The sequence below is a fragment of the Chiloscyllium plagiosum genome, unplaced genomic scaffold (assembly GCF_037043375.1).
Source record: "Chiloscyllium plagiosum isolate Xiang-an unplaced genomic scaffold, Cpla_swu_hap1 HiC_scaffold_10, whole genome shotgun sequence".
NCBI lineage: Eukaryota > Metazoa > Chordata > Chondrichthyes > Orectolobiformes > Hemiscylliidae > Chiloscyllium > Chiloscyllium plagiosum.
Window position 1 is genome coordinate 57,657,315 of NW_028270148.1, and position 17,141 is coordinate 57,674,455.

Consider the following 17,141-nt stretch of genomic DNA (forward strand, 5'->3'; position numbering starts at 1 on the left):
TCTGCACTTTCTCTGAGATATGTTTGATCCTGGCACCAAGGAGGCAACTCTTCATTTTAATTTCCCACTGATATCCACAGAAACATCTGTTTGTGTCTCTGACATGAGAGTCCCCTGTCACAGTTGATTTTTTTGGAACCTGGCATATCCGTTGTTACATTAGAGCCAATGTCCGTACCAGAAACTTGCCTGTTCATGCTACATTCCCCTGAGAGTCCATCACTTTCTACATTTTCCAAATCAACATACTCTTTGAGATGGGTATAGCCACAGGAGACTCCTGCACTAACTGCCTCCCTCTCCTACCTTTCCTGGAGGTAACCCATCTCCCTGACTATATCTGTGGTTATTCTCCCTTCCTATAACTGTCATCCATCACACCCCCTAACTCCTGTAAATTCCTCATTGCTTCTAACTGCCACTCCAGTCGATCCATGTGGTCTGATAGGATTTGCAACCAAGGCACTTCCTGCAGACATCACCATCAGTAACATGGAAACTCTCCCTAATCCTCCACATCTGACAGGAGGAGCACATCTGTTACTTCCCATGTCTAGATTTTATTATCCTATTACCTCATTATTTTCCACCATAACTGCCAATATAAATCCTTCTCATTTAATGTTAATGTCAATTGTGACAATTTAGGTTTGAATCTTAAATCTGCAGCCAGGAACCAGAATGGAACACAGTTCAAGTCCTAATCCCAATGCATCTTTCAGGTATACCTATGCAGATTATCAAATCTTCAGCTAATTAAGTACCAAGAGTGATCTCTGAAATAAGTCCAAGAAGGCCAGTATCCCATCACCCAGTCACCCATTACTTACATGTGGAGAGTCCTTGACACTGATCCAGCTCCAACAGAGCCAGCTCTCAGAATGAATAGGGTGTCTGACACTATTCTTATCTGTCAGCCAGGGCTCTTTGATTGAACCAGATTAACAGCCCTATTCAGAGAACTCATATTTTGTGAGGTCCACCTGGCTGATGTTCATTACAATTACTGCAAGCTTGCTATCCTAATAAGGAGACAAGTGGGATTCTCAGACTGAAGGATCAATGGGAGATCCATCATCACTGGAAATGGCAGCCTTACAATGAAGGTGGGAGCTGCCAAAGTGAAAATGGAAGTAACCAGAGCAGTTACATCTATTGCTGTACTTCAAAAAAGCCACAGCTACCTGCCCATGATAGTTATGGATTTAGGATGGGAGTGGCTACTCACATGAACCATTGGTACTACACCCCAACCAAGTAACTTTCTATCCTCAGCCCATCGTATTTGAGTCTGATATGGGCTGCCCTCCATACTGATTGTGGATTCTAATCAGCACATGAATGGAACATGAAAGGGCTCCTTATCTGAAAAAAATTGGCTGTCTGTTATTTCTCATTCCAGCCAATCCAACCTTGAGTTGCCTTTACGTGAAGTCAGAGAAGCCAAAATCAGGCAATAGCCCTCCTCCAATCTAATTTCAATCCTTTTGAAAATGTGGGCCACAGTTTTGGGTTCTGATGACTAATGCTTTGTTAAATTTAATTTTTGAATTGTCCCACTCAACCCCATCACTACGTTTGTTAAAATAAATTTTATATTCATTTCCAAATAACATTGTGGAGCAGATGGCATTATAAAGCAAAGATTGCTGAGCTATCCATCCTCTAAACCCATCATTACAATCATAAATGTTATATTACTGACATAGGAATTGGAGCAGGCCATTTGATCCAACAAACCAGTTCTGCTATTCAATGAGGTTATAGTTGATTTGTTACTTTCTGCAATAACCTTTGATATGCAGCCTTGTCAAATGCATTCTGCAAATCTAATACAGTATATCCATCAGTCCTCCTTTATCCATAGCACATGTTATTTCCTCAAAAGACTCCAATAGTTTTGCTAAATTTTACTTCCCTTTCACTAAATCATGTTGACTCTGCCTGATTATCTTGAATTCTTCTAAGAGCCCATTGACAATGTCTTTAATAATTGTTTGTAACCACTTCCTTATGGCAGATGTTAGACCAACTGACCAGTAGTGTAATTCCTTATGCCTTCCCTTTTTGAATATAAGGTAGCATACTTGTTATTTCGCAATTATATCAAATATCTCACAAGCCACTTTTAAGATTCTCAGATAACTTCCATAACAATCCAGGAACTTGTCAGTCCCTAGCTCCAAAATTTGTTCAGTACCACTTCCCTAACGATTGTAACTTTCTAGAATTCTTCTATTTCCTGATTTACAACTATTTCTGGAATGTCTCTTGTATCCCTCATTGTGAGGACCAGTGCAAAATACCTTTTCAATTTAATTACTGGCTTCTTGTTTTCCATCTTAATTGCAAAGAAGCTCTTTCGCTCAGACCAACACTCAGTTTGTTAATCCTCTTTTTAAAAATATTTCTTTTACTCACTTTTTCATACTTTATTTTCCCCTTACTTATCAATCTTTTAGATATTCTTTATTTTGTTTTATGTTCTGTTAAATCTTCTGACCTGCAACACATTGAGGTACTTGTATGCTCTTTTGTTTGAAGTTTAGTATTAATCTGTAACTCATTGGATAACCATGGATGGTGAGTCAACCCTTGAAATTATTCTTCATTGTTAGGATGCAAATATTCTGTATATACCGAAATATCCTCTGTTCATCTATCACTTCAACTAATTTGCCAGCTCACTTTAGCTAGCTTTGCTTTGCTACCCTCATAACTTTCCTCATTTAAGTTTTCAAGTACTGGTCTTTGGACCCAGTCTTCTCGTCCTCAAACTGAGCGTAATACTCAACAACTTCAGAGGTGCTGCTATACTGCATTACTGAATGCAGAAAAAATGCTGTTCGAAACTATCCTGAAAATATTCAGTGAACTTGTTACCGACACTCTCTTTTGCCCATCTGATTTTCAATTCTATAATGTAGACATTCCGCATTATTGTTGTCATACTTTTGTGGCAAGTTCTGATTATTTATTCCTTTACAGTGTATCCTCCAATGTGGTTTCTGATAGTGGCCCAGATCCACTTCTAAAAGTGACTTCTTGTGATTCCAATCGCTAGCCAAATCACTTCTAAATCCTGGTTTCATCAACTTACATCATCCTTCTTTATTGTGCTAATAGTATGATTAATTAACCAAGCCATCTGTCTATGTTCTCTTAGCATCCTGTTCATCTAAAATGTCATGTAGCCATCAATATTTAGATCAGAACCTATGTAATCCTGCAGTCATTTTTCTGGAATGGCTATCAGATTATGCTTTTTTCTAATTGCACTATCAATTCATCAGTTTTATTTTGGATGCCAAACGCATCCTGATACCGAACCTTTAATTTGTTCTTTTATTACTTTGTAACCTCCAGCCTTATCTATTGATTTGTTCCTGGATTGGTAGTGCCTTATCTTTCCTGTCATGGTCTGTTTATCGTTTCCTTTGCAAATACTTTACTCTGTTTCCCTCATGTCTATTTATCACATCTTGCCAAAGTTGATCCATTGCTCCCATGATTCAATTTACAACCTTTTCTCGTTCTCTAGTTATGTGGCTCCCTTTTAATCATCCTTGTGTAAATGAACTGTCGCACATTTCAGTCTTTCAAACATTATATTAAGCTCAATCAAATAATGATTATTATGAGATAAATGTTCACAAACCATTAAGCTGTGATTGAAATCTGATACATTGCCTGTTGCCAAATTTAATTTGGACCCTTTTTGGAACTAAGACTTTTATTTATTTATTTATCCAAGTGATTTGGTCATTGTTGGTGAGGCCAGCATTTACTGACCATTCTTATTTACCTTTGAGAAGGTGGTAGTGAGCAGCCTTTTTGATCCATTGCTTTTCGTGTGGTGTAGGGAGAAACATGGTATTGTTAAGAAGGTAGTTCAAAGAATTTAACCCAGTAATATTGAATGAATATTGATATATTTTAAAGTCAGGATGGTGCGTGACTAGAAGGTAAACCTGTAAATGGTGGTGGTCCCATGCAATTGCTGCTCTAATCATTCTAGTTTGTACAGGTTATGGGTTTTGGGTGCTGTGGAAAGTGCCTAGGTGAGCCACTGCAGTCTATCTTATGCATGGAACACATTGCTGCACCTGTGTGTCAGTGGCAGAGGGAGTTAATCTTTAAAGGTCATGAAGCAACAAGTCATCTGGGCCTATTTGTCCTGAAGGGTGTTGAGCTTCTTGAATGTTTTTTTGGAGCTGAACATGGCCACGAAAGTGAAGAATATTCCACTGTGATTCTGGCTTGTGCCTTGTAAATGGTTAACAGACTTTGGAAAGCCACAGGTGAGCTATTCACCACAAAATTCCCAATCTCTGACCTGCTCTTGCAGACACAGTATGGTTGGTCCAGTTCAGTTTCTGGTCCATAGTAACTACTCCAGGATGTTGATGTTGATGGTGAGCAAGTTGGTAATGCCATTAAAACTCAATGGGAGATGGTTGGATTCTATCTGGCCGGAGATTAAATTGCCTCAAATTTGTTGAGTGCCGCAATGTTACTTGCTACTTTTCATGAATACTGTTTGGATCTAACTGCATCTGGACACAGGCTACTTTGAGGTTCTGAGCATTGTGTAATCATCAGTAAACATCCTCATTTCTGATTGTTGCAGAAATCATTCCAGGAGACAAAAAGTGCACCATCTTCCTGGAATGTGCAAATCTGTTTATCCCAATTCACATAAAAAATATTTTAAAAACCATTTAAACCTACTGCCTTTCTGATATACTTGTTTAATCTTTGTAGTTGCACAATCTACTACCAGATGCCTTTTACAGAGCTCTCACTACAGTCTTAAGTCAACCCATAAAGTCTCTTGCTTACTTTTCATCATATCCTCTCTTATCAATGAAATGATTTCATCCTTAATCATTAATATCACTCTTTCCTCATGACCATTTTCTCTATTCTTCCTACTATATTTAGTTCCCAGTCATGTCTGTCTTATAGCCTAGTCTCAGTATAAGTAATGTTTTTTTTGGGCCATCCACCCAAACCATTCTTTCTGCTCTAATGTTTTACTCAATGACGGTAATGACAGCTATTCTTAGTTCCTCCACAGGATAGTGCAGTGACCTGCAGGAAAACAATACTGCAATGACGCCTCTTGTTCTTTCAGCCAGTTATTTCAAGCACAGCTAAATGACATGCTTTTTCCTCAGGCTAACTGTGCGCAACACCATGGGATATAGCTAAACTGTATATTAAAAACCTTACATTGCTTATTTTCCTGCACTTTTCAGCAATGTCTTTACTTGCAATCTACACATTATGAATCAGGAGTTCATGGAGACTGTTATCAGTATTTCAATATTGTAAAGGTCATTTGGAAGTCTTGCCAGTTTATTTAGTACAATACAAAGTGCACGTTAACGACTGCAGAAACAGCCAGCCAATGAATTTCTGCCTGCCATAAACACGTCCAGCACCTGTTTAAAATGCTGAGCACTCACTTACAGCTTTAAAGAAAAGGCAAGTCAGCACAGCATAGATGTTTCTCGAGCCAGCTCATTTTGGGAATGGAGAGTCGTGAACAATATAAACCCTATTTTGACGGCCAGGTGCTGAGTAGCAGAGAATGAAGGGAGAGATGAAGTATGTAACTTTCCAAGCTTGTGGCGAGATAGTTCGGTGAATCAAAATTTTATGTAAAAAAAAGCAGCAGGCATATAAGGGTAGATCATCAAAACAATTCAGGAAAGTTAATATCCATGACACACAGCCGCAACCATAGACAAGATGCAATTTTTTTAAAAAACGGGGTGCCACTTAGGTTCCAGATGAGGGATTTTTTTTTCACTAGAGGGTTGGAATTCTGTAACATAAAGGGCTGTAAAAGCTCAATCTTTGAGTGTAAATAAAATAGTAGTTAATAGGTGCCTGATTACCAATGCTGACAGTTACGGGAATGGAGTGGGTAAATAGCACTGAAGAGTTCAATCAGCCATGATCATATTGAATGATGGGGCAGGCTCCATGGGATGAATAGCCTACTCCTGTTCCTATGTTCTGAAGATAAAATGTCAATTCCAACAAACCTCTTGTTCTGAATTGCTTTTCCATGCAAACCAGTTAATTAGTGAAGTACTGTCACAGGAAAGCAAGGGGATGAAGTATTTTAATGGATGAGTATTTTAATGGCCATTAGCCATTAATGGATGAGTAAGCCATCTCCCTTGTATGAACTTGTGTGCACAGCAAGTACTTCAAAACCTTGTTTCAACTAAACACTGAAAAAGCAACATGGAAAACATTTACCGTCGATCACAGCTTGCTGCTGCCATTTTCAGTGCTGCAATAGAAAAGGTATGTCCAGTGAGTGCAGGAGAATTGAGGGATGGATAGGCCATGACTCTTTTTACAGCATTAGCTGTTGTACCTTGCTCTGCTTTTCAAGGTCTCAACATTTTGATCGATGAGTGTGGTAGTAAATATGTGAATGAGCAAATGAGCGAGAAGTTCGGATGTGTAGTCAAGGATGGACACATGGATCACGGGAATATTTGGATCAGTTCAAAGGATAGTTGTGTCAGAGGATGCAGTCCAGTTGGGTTTTGGAGGGCAGGGAGGTGTAGTTGGTTCTGAGCGTGTGTTGAGACAGGCAGTAGGGTCAGGGGGTAGCTGGGTCTCAAAGTGGGCAGCTAAGTCAAAGGTGGTAAGTCATGGCAATGTTGGGTTAGGCTTGGAGGATGAACAAGATTGGGAGATGGTAATGGGTGGGTTGGGTCAAGTCTGATGTGTTAGTTGCAGTGTTCAGTTCAATTATCATGACTAATCTGTGAGTTAGACCTGTTGTGAATCTGCATTACCTTTCTAGAGGAAATATTGACCTAAATCCCATGAATCTGGTCCACATGTGAAGAAGATTATTCCTGGAGTTTCCATTGCATGATTTACCCCACTTTACAGCCATCAGGTGGCCAACACATCAATCCTTGTGATTCACTGCTTTCTTATCCAATTGGAAAATAAAAATACTCATCAATCAATGAATAATGCCTGACTGTCAGTCAAATAGACTTGCCTCACCCATGCCAATATTGTTATATCTGTTCAAGAGATATGTTCAAAGAAATTGACAAAAAAAATGTGTTTAATATTTCCAAGAGTTTTCTCCAAGATTGCACAGACCAGTGCAATCTTGGCCAATCCTGGGCCATAGGAGAGTTTGCAATTGTAATTACAGAATCCTGAATTAATACTCCAGAAATATCTCCTCTGCAGCTTGGGGAATTTAAATTTAATTAACTAAATAAATCTGGAATAAATATCTAATGTTGACCATGAATAATCAGATATCATCAAACCCCATCAGATTAACTCATGCCCCTAACAGAAAGCCATCTGCCATCTTTATTTCGTCTTAGTACATGTGACTTCAGAACCACAGCAAAGGGGATGGCCTTTAACCAGCTTCTAAACTCGCCTCACAAGTCACTCAGTTGTATCAAACTGCTACAGAAATGTCAAATAAGAAAAAGAAACAATGGACCAGCAATGATGTACCTGAGACACTTATCACTGGGTCATTTGTGAAAAGTCTTCATCACTAACGTCTGGACTACCTGCAAAGGTTCTGCCGTACATACACCTACTGAGAGAATCATACCTTGGACTGTCCTGTCACCATTCCTGGGCATGTCCTACTCTGTTAGCAAGACAGATGTAGGAGATCTGGTGATGCAGTGGTATACAGTTAGGAGCAAGTTGCCCTGTGACTGTTTAACATTGATTCCAGACTTCATGAACATAGAAAAAGTATAGCACAGAACAGGCCCTTTGGCCCACGATGTTGTACCGAGACTTAATCCTAATGTAAAATAAAGTAACTTAACCTACGCACCCCTCAACTCATTGCTATCCATGTGCATGTCCAGCAGTCGCTTAAATATCCCCAATGACTTTGCTTCCACCACCTCAGCTGGCAACGCATTCCATGCATTCACAACTCACTGCGAAAAGAACCTACCTCTGACGTCTCCTTTGTACCTTCCTCCTAATATCTTCAAACTATGACTTCTCGTACCAGTCAATCCTGCCCGGGGAAAAGTCTCTGGCTATTGACTCTATCTATTCCTCTCATTATTTTGTACACCTCGATCAGGTCTCCTTTCTTACTCCTCTCTAGAGAGAAAAGTCCAAGCTTATTCAACCTTTCTTCATAAGGCAAGCCCTCCAGTCCAGGCAGCATCCAGAAGTCTCATGATATTGGGTCAAACATTGGCAAGAAACCTTCTATTGGTTATCACGTGTCACACTCCTGAGACAGATAAATCTGTACTTGTCCACATGGAACATCATTCAAAAAATTGAAGGTTGGTGCGGTACAGAGTGGATACGGAGTTGGGAATTTCAATAAGAGTAACTCAGAAGTATCACCGCTAATTCAGCTTTGAAGTGCTTATCTGCCAAACTGTTCTTGCAGTAGGTGTTGAGACAGGAACTTCCTGACCCAGTCCTCATCAATCTAGCTTATACAAGTTCATCTGTACAATACTATATTGGTAGTTGTGACCATCATGCTGTCCTTGCACAGACCAAATCCCATCTTCACACTGAGGACATTGCCCATCACATTAGCACAGTGGTATCACTGTAACAAAGAGGATAGATTCAGATTAAAACTAATAACTCAAAACTAACAAACCACTGAGGGCCATCAGTAGCAACAAAATTGTACTTCACCTCCATCAGTAACCTAATGGTCTTACTCTACCCCTTACTCTACCCTTAAAATTAAGCCAAGGACCAACTTGGTTCAATGAAAAGTTATTATTTCATACGGTGTGGACATCACTCACGAGGCCAGATTTATTGCTCATCCCTAACCGCTCATCAGAAAGTGATGGCGATAAGTGCTTGAGTCACTGTAGTCCATATGTTGTAGCTACACCCACAATTTGACACTACTTTCCAAACCCACACAATGATCATCTAGATGAAAAAGGGTAGCAGACACATGGAACATCACTGCTGCAAGGTCCTCTCTAAGTCCCTTACCATCCAGATTTGCAAAAACATTATTGTTTCTTCAGTGTCGTTGGGTTAAAATCCTGGAGTTCCCTCTCTAATGGCATTGGAGATCTACCTATGCCACATAGGGTGCAATGGTTCAGCAAGGTAGTTCACCACGAACTTCTTAACTGCAATTATGGATGGACAATGAATGCTAGCCCAGCCAGCAATATCCACATCCCATGAATGAATAAGAAAAGAAAATGTTGTTAGGAAGACGGTTCGAGATTTTGACAGTGATGGTAAACAAAGAGCAATATAGTTCCAAGTCAGGATGGTGTGTGGCTTGGAGGGAAACTTGCAGGTGGCTGTGCTCCTACTTACTTGCTTTCTCTTGTCTGTTTATGTGGTGGAGGTCAGGGTTTGGAAGAAGTTGTCAGAAGTGAGGCAGTGCAACCCACAACCAACATCTAGTATATCAAAATACGAGGTGCCAACCTGGTGATGCTATAATGAAAGAGAATATGCAGTCTATTCACAGGAAGTAGCTAGTTACAGACAGAAATAAGTGATCTTATTGTCAACATATCTGATTATACCACTATGAGTGCCGCTATGAACATCAATAACAATTAAGTCACTAATGCGGTGGAGATGACTCGAGAACATCCTCATCTGTAGTGCAAATCAAGAAAATGTTGAAGCATTCACCACAACTTCAACCAAAAGTGCTACTTGATGATTCATCTTGGCTTCCTTCTGAGATCCCCAGTGTCACAGGCACCAGCCTTTTGTCAATTCAGTTCACCCCATGTGATATCAAAGAAACAGCTCTGCCCAAAGGATACCAATAGGGCTATAGCCTCTGAACAACCAAGATTTAGTACAAAAGGCTTTCTCAAAAATTGTCTGCACCATGAGCAAAGCTATTCCAATCATACTACAGCATTGGAATTTATGCAACCATAAATGGAAATTTGCTCAGTTGTGTCCTGCCTACAATAAGCAGGACAAATTCAAACTAAACAGTTTCTTCCTGATAATTTATTTTCAATCATCATCAAACTGATGAAAAGGGCTACCAGCTATCAAGGAGCATTTACTCGCCAATAAACTGCTTCCTGATGCTCAATTTGATTTCTGCCAAGACCACTTACATTCAAACTTAATTCAAGCCTTGATCCAAAAATGGATAAAAGTGTTGAATTCCAGAAGTGAGGTGTTAAGTGGCAACCCTTGACGTCAAGTCAGAATTTGACTGAGTGTGGTATGAAGGAGCATTTATAAAACTGAAGTCAATGGGATTCAAGGGGTAAACTCCCATAACTTAGAAAGATGGTTGTGGTTGTTGGAGGTTAATCATCTCAGGATACTGCAGGAGTTCCTCGGGGTAATCATAGGCACATCCTATTTCAACTCCTTCTACAATAAAAATACTACTTTAATACTTTCATTAATGAGAAACAATTCTGCTTAATGAAATAACAAAAATACGACAAACTGTAAGTTGATATGATAACTATTAATGGTGGATGAGACATTTTTTGAATATTTAAGTGCATTGGAACATCAGACAAATCACAACTAAAGAGTGACATATATATAAACAGAAGTATTATAAGAATATGCTTTCTTCATGTGACTGCAGACTCTACAAAGACCCACTTTCAGTTGGATATACTCATTTGCTGAATACAGAATTTCAAATAATGTGCAACAACACACTTGACATAACCAGTAATCTGCATAACATTGTCTATTAACATCACAAAACTACAATTTTCTAAGTAGAATCTTTTAATGATTACTAATAAGTAATTAAACTTCTTGTATGTTACAGTAATTGACATAAACAATTTATACTTTAATCCTAATTCTGAGTTGGGAAAGTTATATTCTAAAAGCAGGGGAAAATGAGGACTGCAGATGCTGGAGATCAGAGTAGAGGGTGTGGTGCTGGAAAAGCACAATAGGTCAGGCAGCATCCGAGGAGCAGGAGAATTGACATTTCAGGCATAAGCCCTTCATTCCGGATGAAGGATTTATGCCCGAAACATCGATTCTCCTGTTCCTCTAATGCTACCTGACCTGCTGTGCTTTTCCAGCACAACAACCTCATATTTTAATAGCAGCACAACTAATCAGACCGACAGTATAAGATATTAATGATGACCATAGTCATTCAGTGTGTTTACTCAGTACTGATCAGAAACACACTTTGTGCTAGTAAATAGTGAGAATTGTACTGATGATTGGCAAGATAATTTTAAAATAGGCACAAGATATAAACTTCAATTATATCACAAAATCATTCAATATGAATCAGCAGATAGTGGTAATAGCATTCCAGCAATTTGGCTGCAAAGCTGTCACATACTCAAGGATTCTAAAGAGTTAAGCATAACATTATGCACATAAACAAAGTAGCAGAGCACCAGAATAGCTTGAAGGAAATTCCAGCCACAGTCATTAAACATGAAAGCAGGAGATAGCAGTTCTGTAGGAGTTCAGACTAATCTACCTGTCCTTATGTTTACACCAGCTGTCCACAATGCAGCTATATATACCAGTTCCATTTTTAATGTTCTATATTTTTCTTACTTTCATTGTGATGGCTGTAAACAGTGAGGCCAGATGTCAGTGTTTCTGCAGTACAGTTTGTGATGGGGTCAAAACAGAGTTTTCAAGACTCATTACCACAGAGATTGTCATGAAGAACACAGAAAAATAATATAATAAGACATAAATCAGACATAAAACAAGGGTAAAAGGATTGAACTGAATTATGAGGTCATATTTTCAAAGTCCTTGCATGTGTTGAAGGGATCTAAATCGTACTCACATTTCCGAGAGCTCCATGGTAGAATTTCCTCCCAACTTGTTTTCAGCCTGCCAATGTACTCAGTTGACCCTAGTTTATCTGACAAATGACATCATTTGTCACTTTGATTCATGCACATTATCCCTTCTTGTCTTTCTCAGACTATGATAAGCTCCCAAAAGTCACTTTGTTGTTGTCCTGTAGTGTGAGAATGCCATTATTTGAATGTGTTCTTGCCTGTCAGATCATGAACAAAGTATCTCCCATAATAACATCGTAGTCATAGCATCAGGTTTTGTAATTGTACTAATGAGAACCTGCTCTATCTTTTCAACACCCCTCTCAAGCCTCCACAGTTGCAGTGTTGTTTATATATTGCATGGTATCTCGACCTAGATAAATGACAGTCTCCTGGAGTTAAACATTGGGTACATAAAATCTATTACCTTGAGCTCTGACACAAACATCATGCTGACTAATTCTGTTCTCTACCAATTCAATAAATAGTAAGTTGAAGACAACCCCTTGCAGGCTCAGCATCCTATTTGCTTCCAAACTGATTTTATACTCCCATAATCAGTTAATCACACAAAAAAACTACTTCCACCCAACTAACATCATTTTTTTGCACCTCTGCCTTGGCCTGCTGTTCTTTGAAATCTCTGATGTCCATGACTAACAACACATTAACTCCTGCTTACCGTGACCATTATGCCTGCTGACTGATAGTGGGTTCAGGTTCTCTGTTGTTTCCTGTTTAAAATTTTCATCTGCACATTCAAATCCATTCACAGTTCCTTCCTAATAAAGGTTGAGAGTAGAAGGTGATGGTAAGGGATGGTTCTATGACCAGAAAATTGTTTCCAGTGGGGATTTGTAGGGCTCCATGCTGGGCTCCCTGCTGTATAGTAATTATTTGGATTTAAATCTGGATATGATCAAGAAGTTTGCAGATGACACAAAAAAATAGTTATGTGGTAAGATGTGAGCAGGAATGGACTAAACTGCAGGGGGATATCAAAGACTGAACAGATGGGTAGAGCAGTGACAAATGGAATTCAACCTGGAAAGCTGTGAATTAACCTGAGGATAGAAAACGAGGCAAAGGATAACAGATTTAATCGTAAGACCCTGGAAAGCCTGAACTTCAGAGACAGCTTGGTCTGCAGATCCGTGAAGATAGCAGTTCCGAATAAGGTGGTTCTGCCTATATTAGCTGAGGCACAGAATACAAGAGCAGGAAGGTTACGCTTTAACAATATAAAATCCTGGTTAGGCTACAATGGAGTACTGTGTGCAGTTTTGGAATCCATATCATAGGAAGGGTGTGAAATATAATTAGATATAGATGGAAAACCTCTGGCTGCATCTCGAGAGAGGAAGCAGAGGTTTCCAGCAATTTGTAATTTTGTTTCTGATTTCCAGCATCCACAACTTTTTTTTAAGTTATAGAAATGATGTGAGGATACAGAGGAGATTAATATGAATGCTACTGGGGCTGGAGGGTCTGAACGATAAAGTAAGATTGGATAAACTGGAGTTGTTTTCCTGGGAACAGTGAAGTTTGAGAGGGGACCTGATAGTGGTCTACAAGATTATGTGGAGCACAGACAGGTTGGACAGAAACCATTTCCACTAGTAGAGGGTCAATACCAGGGGATAAAGATTTAAGAGGAAGAAGGGTCAGAGGAGAATTGAGGAGAAATTTTCTTTTGCTCAAAAGTGGTGGGAGTCTGGAATTCACTGTTGGAAGGGTGGTTAAGTAAGAAACTTTTGTAACATTTATGAAATTCATTGATATTCTTGTATCTGTTGCCATAGCCCCCAGGGCTATGGACCAAAAGCTGGAAAATGGGATTAATGGTGTCAGATCTTTATTGACCAGTGTGAACATGATGAAGTGAATGACTTATTTCTGTGCTGTAAATATCTAGTAAGATCCTCCAGCCTTACAAATTAAGAAAAAAGAAACTAATCAGTTCTTCTACTGGTTTGTTTTCCAAATTTTGCAATTTGGACTCAGCAAGCATAACAGACAAGAAAATGTGGACGCATTGGAACAAGAAAGTCTACATGAGCTGCACAAAAGTGTGATGGAATGATGCATAATCGACACGTAAAAGAGGTATTTTTGTAATATGCAAAAACTTTTGCATCATTTTATTAAAATGCCTCGAGATGAATTTAAACCTGTTGTTCCATCTGAATCTATCACTGAAAATTTTATAAACTGCAACAACTCTGAATTAATAGGCAATAATAGCACCCATATTTTTAAGAACTCTATTTCATTGAGACCACCATGTGAACCTGCGCTCAGGTCACTTAAGTTGGTCAACTTGTATCTCATTGGCACTTACATATCTCAAGGCTATACTAACAAAACACTGAAATCTGCCTTTGAAAGCACAATGGATCTTGAACATATTCAATCAAAAGTCCATAACCACTCTAAAACAGCTTCCTGAAATGTAGGTTTTTTTTGTCTTCAAGCCAACTAACGTGATTTGGTGATCACCCAAATAATGAACCATGCAGAATGTAAGTACTTACGTGAGATAAATTATTCCTTGACAAATATAAAACTTACTAGAGCATAAAATTGAGAGTGGAGTTCCTAATTTTTTTTGCAGCCATTCCTTCAACATCAATGTAAGTGCTACAAATGTTAAGTGCAAATTTAATTCAGTGCAACTAGAGCTTTCATTGTATTTTCTGATAGCATTAGGTTTATGCTGGTTAAGCCTCAAAAGTGAATTGATCACAAATGGAGGTTTTTATTAATTGTAATAGCTTCTAAGTTTTTGAGGAGGCTTTAAATATTAAACTGATGCTTTTGCATTGAAAAACACAAATATATACATTAAGAAATTTTTTGAATGTAATATTTGTTTGAAAGTACAATAAAAATGACCACTACAAAACCTGATCTCACACAGAAAAATGTTGATACCTATTTTCAAAGATTGTTTTCAGTGATGTAAAATTGGTTTATTCAAAGGTGGTGGATTTTATTGTTTTTATTGTGTTACAAACCCACTTCAGCTGTATTCATCAAAATGCATTAGGCTACTATTCTTAAATGCATCAAATAATCAAAGTTTGTGCGAAGATTTGTAGCTCAGGTGCTCATTGTTGTGGTTCTGTTCGCCGAGCTGGAAGTTTTTGTTGCAAACGTTTCGTCCCCTGGCTAGGCGACATCATCAGTGCTTGGGAGCCTCCTGCGAAGCGCTTCTTTGATGTTTCCTCCGGTGTTTATAGTGGTCTGTCCCTGCCGCTTCCGGTTGTCAGTTTCAGCTGTCCGCTGTAGTGATTGGTATACTGGGTCCAGGTCGATGTGTTTGTTGATGGAGTTTGTGGATGAATGCCATGCCTCTAGGAATTCCCTGGCTGTTCTCTGTCTGGCTTGCCCTATGATAGTAGTGTTGTCCCAGTCGAATTCATGTTGCTTGTTGTCTGCGTGTGTGGCTACTAAGGATAGCTGGTCGTGTTGTTTCGTGGCTAGTTGATGTTCATGTATGCGGATTGTTAGCTGTCTTCCTGTTTGTCCTATATAGTGTTTTGTGCAGTCCTTGCATGGTATTTTGTACACTACATTAGTTTTGCTCATGTTGGGTATCGGGTCCTTCGTTCTGGTGAGTTGTTGTCTGAGCGTGGCTGTTGGTTTGTGTGCCGTTATGAGTCCTAGGGGTCGCAGTAGTCTGGCTGTCAGTTCTGAGATGCTCCTGATGTATGGTAGTGTGGCTAGTCCTTTTGGTTGTGGTATGTCCTCGTTCAGTGGTCTTTCTCTTAGGCATCTGTTGATGAACCAACAGCCACGCTCAGACAACTCACCAGAACGAAGGACCCGATACCCAACATAAGCAAAACTAATGTAGTGTACAAAATACCATGCAAGGACTGCACAAAACACTATATAGGACAAACAGGAAGACAGCTAACAATCCGCATACATGAACATCAACTAGCCACGAAATGACACGACCAGCTGAAACTGACAACCGGAAGCGGCAGGGACAGACCACTATAAACACCGGAGGAAACATCAAAGAAGCGCTTCGCAGGAGGCTCCCAAGCACTGATGATGTCGCCTAGCCAGGGGACGAAACGTTTGCAACAAAAACTTCCAGCTCGGCGAACAGAACCACAGCATCAAATAATATTTTTGAAGAGATCTTTCATAACTACATTTTAAAGTGCTAACAGATTGCAGACATGCACAACAGACTTTGATGATATACAGTTATGTTTAAAGAGAAAGTCGCAGGAGACAATTCAGAATGGGTGTGATTGATGCTCAATCAAAGATTGCATGCAAAGTGGAAATCTATCACTAATATTTTATGAGTGAGCCATTGTACACTATCAATTTTTGTTAAGTTTGGTCAGTTTGGTTGAGATGAACAATGATCAAATGGATTACGAATATTCTTTCCTAAAATAAAACACTTCACAAAAATGTTCTTAGGGATTTAAGATTATTATTCTTGTGTGGCTGCTTCTTCAGTGACAATAGTTCTGGTTCTAAAAATAGATAACAGACTGTATATCCTTGGAGTAGAACTACCAACCATGAATATGATGGAATACACTACAAATGCCTGGAGGGTGCATCTGCAACAACGCTCAAGAAACTTGACAATCTGACAAAGAATTCTTCTTAAGCAGCATGCTATCCAATGGATTAAACCTCTTGTTTAATACACTAATATGTAAAGTAATAGTTCTGGAGGAGTTAAGTTTGATGCTGCATTAAGGTCAACCAAATTGGTGGATGTCACAGTCTTTGGATGAAGACAAAGGTAATCTGCATGTCTTCCTGTGTTCCACAGCACTCCTGTTATTCTAAAGTAATTATGCCGACCATGTTGAAAACAACAAATGCTGGTGATCACAGCAAGTCAGGCAGTATCCATGGATAGAGAGCAAGCTAATGTTTCGAGTCTAGCATGTCAATGTACACTGTACTTATCGCTATTGTTAAATAAACTAGTTTGTTATATAAGACACTGGACTCCTCTGTTACGATTCACCAGAGATGTATCTTATATCACTGATAAGTTGATTGCCCCCTAGATCGAGAAGAAAGCAAGAAACTACTCAATCAGTGGACAATGTAGTGATCAATTATGGGAGAAAGAATTGAGTTGTTCCTGAAAAAAGAAGCCAAAATACTTTCATGAAAAGTGAATTTACCACATTAAAAGTATTATCCCCATCAGAAGATAGAAATGGTCTGTTAGGGAACATGGAAATAGAAGGTATAGTAAGAGGGATTGACACAGTCTTCTGCAGCAAAGAGTGCATGTGCATACAGTTGTGTTGCCTACCCAGTGCCAGGTTTTGG

At 39.1% G+C, this 17,141-nt stretch overlaps 1 protein-coding gene and 1 long non-coding RNA gene across 32 annotated transcripts in view; one reads left to right on the plus strand and one right to left on the minus strand.

Annotated features, from left to right (window-relative positions):
• nrxn1a (neurexin 1a) overlaps window positions 1-17,141 on the minus strand; it is a 1,876,207-nt gene that overhangs the window by 1,324,862 nt on the left and 534,204 nt on the right. The gene's annotated exons all lie outside the window — the stretch shown is intronic.
• Window positions 13,825-16,608, plus strand: LOC148148962 (uncharacterized). Its single transcript, XR_015758294.1, has 3 exons — window positions 13,825-13,919; window positions 14,288-14,335; window positions 16,329-16,608. It is a non-coding gene; the product is annotated as an uncharacterized LOC148148962 (long non-coding RNA).